The sequence below is a fragment of the Schistocerca gregaria genome, chromosome 3 (genome assembly GCF_023897955.1).
Source record: "Schistocerca gregaria isolate iqSchGreg1 chromosome 3, iqSchGreg1.2, whole genome shotgun sequence".
NCBI lineage: Eukaryota > Metazoa > Arthropoda > Insecta > Orthoptera > Acrididae > Schistocerca > Schistocerca gregaria.
In genome coordinates this window covers 841,016,955-841,022,954 of record NC_064922.1, presented here as the reverse complement: position 1 = coordinate 841,022,954, position 6,000 = coordinate 841,016,955, and positions in this window count along the sequence as shown.

The window sequence follows — 6,000 nt, the reverse complement described above, 5'->3', positions numbered from 1 at the left end:
GAAATACACGCTTCAAAATGAGTGGATATGGTACCCAAGGCTGCAGGTCACGCCGTTGCATCTGACAGCGAATGGCATACGTTCCAATGTCAGTCGTGGTCAGAGCAGAGTTATGTGTAGTTGTGGGTACATTATAGGATTGCCGTATCTAGCTGGAACCTCGTCGGGATACTATGAAAACGGGGTGTAGAAATAACACTTTATAGTTACCGAAGTACATATCGCTATACACTTCAAGCCCCATATACTCGCAGTAAACCCTTCAAACGTTACTAACTTGCGGTCGTTAGTCGTATTACGTTTAGAAAGAACGTCTTATTAGATTGCTATTTAAATGGAAACTGCCCAGTTCTTCCGCGTGGCGTTGCGGAAATACGCTGAAGAGCTCAAGCGCTCATCAAAAATGGTTCAAATGGCTCTGAGCACCATGCGACTTAACTTCTGAGGTCATCAGTCGCCTAGAACTTAGAACTAATTAAACCTAACTAATCTAAGGACATCACACACACCCATGCCCGAGGCAGGATTCGAATCTGCGACCGTAGCGGTAGCCCGGTTCCAGGCTGTAGCGCCTAGAACCGCACGGTCACTCCGGCCTGCCAAAAGGGGCTAATCACGCAGATATATTAATAACTTACAATGAAATGAACACCCTTAGCTGCTTACAGGCGTTGACTTACGTCAACGGGGAGAGATGAAAATGTGTGCCTCGACCGGGATCTCCTGCTTACATGGCAGACGCTCTATCCATCTGAGCCACCGAGGACACAGAAGATAGCGCGACTGCGGGGATTTATCCCTGGCACGCCTCCCGCGAAACCCACATTCTCAACGTATTGTCCCGCACTACATTCGTAGTGCCCCCGGGTTCGAGTCCCGGCCGGGGCACACATTTTCATCTGTCCCCGTTGACGTATGTCAACGCCTGTAAGCAGCTAAGGGTGTTCATTTCATTGTAATTTCATTCTAACGATCTGCATGGTTACCGATGGTACCTGTTCTTTCGGACATGTCCGAAAGAACAGATACCATCTTAGTATATATACTATTAATAACTGTTTTCTTTCTGTGAAATTATTAAAATTAAATACAATGAAGATTAAAAAAACGTGTTGCTACCACAATCTACTGTAATACTGAGATCCACCCTAGATCACACCTAACGGAAAAGAATCAACCGATTTGCTCAGTTTGTCTGGGCAGGAGAAAGCGTGTAGTGTTTAAATTTTTACCATTTACTGTGCATAGCTCTATAGTTCTTCCAACAGCTATACAAATGGTCGCTAGGCCCAGAGTTATCCAAAACAGATGACCTCTTCTCTCTGTAATCGATAGGACTCGTGATATGACACCCTGAAAAATCACATTTTCGCATGTGGCTTTTTCGTGGAACATATTGGTTTCGTGCACTGTTGTGCACAGAGTGATTGCATTTGTGAAAATAATAAATTATATTTATTTAATATTTCATCCCAATTAGGAGTTTTTTGTGTTTCTCCAATACTCCTCGACCTACGTTAAGTTTAAATCATCAGGCCCTCTTTAAAATAACGATAAAATTGGGCTGCCATATTTTGAGATGGAGCCCAATCATACATCTTGCCCTGACCCCAGTCCTGGCTTTCTGCAGCCCTGCCGTTTAGCCCTGACGTTTGGCCCTGCACGGAACCGCGTATTCGCGAAGTGTGGTGAACAAGCCGACTAGTGTGATGTCACAAGATCTTTGCGCGGGGGGCGGGGGGGGGGGGGGGGGCGTATTTCTCGTGGGCTCTGCCTCAGGTTCCGTGACGTCACGTAGTCTTTCAACATGTTTAGCAGCAGCGACCACGACAGCCATGAAGTGTTACTCGTGGGTACTTTGTCTGCGACAGTTGCAGAAAATCTAGAAGCACTGCTTGAAAGCTTACAGAGTTTTATTCATTTTCACTTTGCTTACAGTTAGAAAAGCATTTCATACCTCTTGACCATACTAGTCACATAAATGAAAACAGTGTGGGCATTAATGACCCATCCGTGTGCTCTAAGAACAAATTCGTAATCATCATTCCAGTAATTAAGTGAAGCGGTTCAGTGGTGAAGGTACTGGACTTGTTCTCTTGGGGAATGGACTTCAAATTCCCATCAGGCCATTTGTTGGTTTATATCCTTTTTACCTTACTTTCCCATGTTTTCAATTGGCTCTTATTCTGTTTCACAAAACGAAGGGTCTACAATCAACCACACGTTTCCGTTGGAGTATTGCACTTCGGCTATCAGATGCCCCCATTTACACATCTGTGCTGATAATGAACGGCAGATGTTCGTTCTAAGTCGTATATGGGATAGCAAGAAGACTGTCGTATTAGACAGCTTGGCACATGTTGACATCACAAGGGGACACTCCGATATCTCCTCTCCAATAAACTAAAAGTACTTGTTTGATAAGTCTGGTAAAACTGCAAGAAAAATGTTTGCTTCGTAAACAACTCACCTTACTTCTCGACAGTCTCATTTGAGGGATGTACTCGTACACTTTCTACAGCTATCTGTCAACTTTTTCACACCATCGGAAGCATAGATTTTGTCAAACTCTGCAAAATGCTCGTTGACTGCAACTATCACTTCCTCATTTGATAATAGCGTCCAGTTATGGTTCTGCCTTTTCCGGAGTAATCTATGAGATTTATTCCTTGGGAAACCACAAAAACTGACCATCACCTTACCAGCTTACAAAATGGTCTTTGCTTTTTTCGGTGCAATTCCTCAAGCCTTTGGCTTTTGCTTTGACTGCGATTTCGAGTCTCGTGTGGAAAGATGGATCCAAGCTTCATCAATAGTCACAGATCGGAGCAAAAAGTCTTGCGGATTGGAATTAAAGATCGCCAGACAGAAGTTGTGCCGGATGCACTTTAGGTCGACTGTGAGCAAACAAGGCGCCCACTTCGCATACAGCTTCTTCATAGTCAGTTCTCAAACAAAATATTACGTACTCGATCAGTTGAGATGCCTACAATCTCGGCAATATCATGACGTTAACATGTCATGGATTTTGTCAATGGTTTCCTTCGTGGTGACCTCAGTTGGATAGCAGGAGCGCGTTTCGTCTTCAGTGCTCTTCCAACCACGTTTAATCTCATTATTACAAAAGTAAATGGTATTCAGTGATGGTGAAGAGTCTTCGTGGACTTCATCCAATTCAATTTTGATTTATGTAGCAGTACAACCCCGCAAATAAAAATTAATAACGGCACGAAACTCGGTTTTCTCCATCTACAGTCGTATTTACTGACCGATTCAGACAGCTGCCGACGATGAACTGTACGCTGAACATTGTTGAAATTCTTTATACGATCCTTGGAATACTCAAGCTTATCAACCGCGAAGACACAACAGAGATATTCTATTCTTTCATAGAAATTTACCAGACTTATCAGTTCGCCTTCATAATACTGAATCCTGCAGTTCTTTTGGAACAATTGCGCTACAGTGCTGAGCCAAAATATTACGACCATCTGGTTAATAACGTGTTGGTCAATATTTGGAAGACAGTACAGCAGCAGCTGTTGGCACACTGGGCTCGCATTCGAGAGGATGACGATTCAAACCCGCGTCCAGTCATGCTGATTTAGGTATTCCTTGATTTCTCTAAATCGCTTCAGGAAAATGAGGGGACTGACCCCACCCTTCCCTAATCCGATGGGACTGATAACCTCGCTGTTTGGTCCCATCCCTCCAAATCAACCAACCAACCGACCAGTACAGGAACGATTCTGCATGGCATGGATTCTACCAATCCTTGGTACCATTTCGGAGGTATCTGGAACCAGATGTCTACGCTCAGGTCAATCAATTTTCGTAAATTACAGGCCGGGGGGGGGGGGAGGGGTTCACCTCAGTAGCGCTCCATATATGTTCCATCGGGTTCAGGTGAGCCGAATTTGGTGGCCAAGACGATTCTGGTCCTCCGACACGGAGAGTCATCCTACTGGAAGAGTCATCGTGGAAGATATCGAGCACGAAAGGGTATTGCTAGTTCGCAATGATGTTCAGGAAGTCAACAGCCGTTGAAGTACCTTCGGTTACTTCTACAAGTTCCTGGAAGCCGGAGTGAATGTTCCCCATAATATAACACTCTCCCCCATTGGCCTGCGGCCGTGGTATGGTGAATGTTTCGAGGAGCCGTTTGCTAGGATTACGGTGTATCAGAGACGCTTATTAAATTGGTGTAATATTCATATGACCAGGCAACACATTTACGTTGGTCCACCGTCCAATACTGAAGATCCCTTGCCAAATATAGTCCAATTAGACAATGTCTTTGGGTAAGCCTGCCCACTTAGAGGTCATCTGCTGCAGAACTCCAAGTTCAACAACGTGCGTTGAATGGTGTGCTCCGAAATACTTGTGGCTGCATCAGCAGTGTACTCTTGTCATCAGGTTTGCCACAGACAGCCACCTGTCCTTCTTTGCAGAGTGGTAAAGCCTCAGACCTCCTCGTTCTTTGACAAGGCATAGACTTCGACACCTTGTCCCATATCTGTGGTTTCACGATCCCTCAAACACTTTACATAGATTCTCACGACAGTAGCCCGCCAACAGCTGACCATTCGTCTCTGGTCCGTTTACATTCTTTACATACCGCGCCATGTGGATGTAGCGACAACGGGCGACGTTCAGTCACACGGTGGACAGGTTGTTTTGGCGGCTCTGAGCACTATGGGACTTAACATCTGTGGTCATCAGTCCCCTAGAACTTAGTACTACTTAAACCTAACCAGTCATCACGAGGCAGAGAAAACAGGTTGTTTTGGTTTATTGCTGCAAGCACACTATAAGGCACTGGCCTAGTGCACTTTAGGAAGCACTAAAAATGTACATTACCAACAACATAACTTCCTTCTCTTCATTACGAGAGTTTTGTCACTAAGGGTGCCTACATTGAAATGACCAAAGTCATTAGGTACCTCCTAATATCGTGTCGGACGCATCTTTACCCAACCTAGTACAGCAGCCAAATGTGGCATGGACTCGACAAGTCGTTGCAAGTCCCTTGCAGAAATATTGATTCATGCTGCCTCTGTAGCTTGCGGAACTGTTGCCGGTGCAGGATTTCTTGCACAAACCTACCTCTGGATTGTGTCCCATAAATGTTCAATGAGGTTCATGTTGGGCGATCTGGGTGACCAAACTATTCGCTCGAATTGTCCAGAATCTTCATTTTAACGAATCGTGAACAATTGCGGCCTGGTGACATGACACCATTGTTTAGGAACATGAAGTACATGAATGATTGCAAATGGTTTCCAAGTAGCCGAAAATAACCATCTACGGTCAGTGATCGGTTCTATTGGACCAGAGGGCCCAGTCCATTCCATGTAAATAGAGCCCACACAATTATGCAGCCACCACCAGCTTGACAGTTCCTTTTGACTACTTGCGTCCATGGCCTGACGGTCTACGCCATACTCGAACCCTACCATGATCTCTTAACAACCGAAATTCGTATTCATCTAACGAGGCCACGGTGTTCCAGTCGTCTAGGATGCAACTGATATGGTCAAGAGCCCAGGAGAGGCGCTGCAGGCGATGTTGCGCTATTAGCAAACGCACTCGCATAGGTTGTCTGTTGCCACAGACCATTAATGCAAAATTTCGCAGCACTGTCCCAGAGGATACGTTCGTCGTACGTTGATTTCTGCGATTATTTCACGCAGGGTTGCTTGTCTGTTAGCGCTGGCAACTGTACGCACACGACGCTGCTCTCGGGCGTTAAGTGAAAGCTGTCGGGCACTGCGCCGTCCTTGGTGAGAGGTAATGCCTGAAATTTGGTATCCTCTGCACACTCTTGACACTGTTGATTGAATTCCCTAGCGATTTCCGAAACGGAATGTCCCAAGCGTCTAGCTGTAACCACTATTCCACTCCCAAAATCTGTTATTTCCCATTGTATGACCATAATCATATCAGAAACCTTTTTACATGAATCACTCGAGTACAAATGACAACTCCGCTAAAACAGTG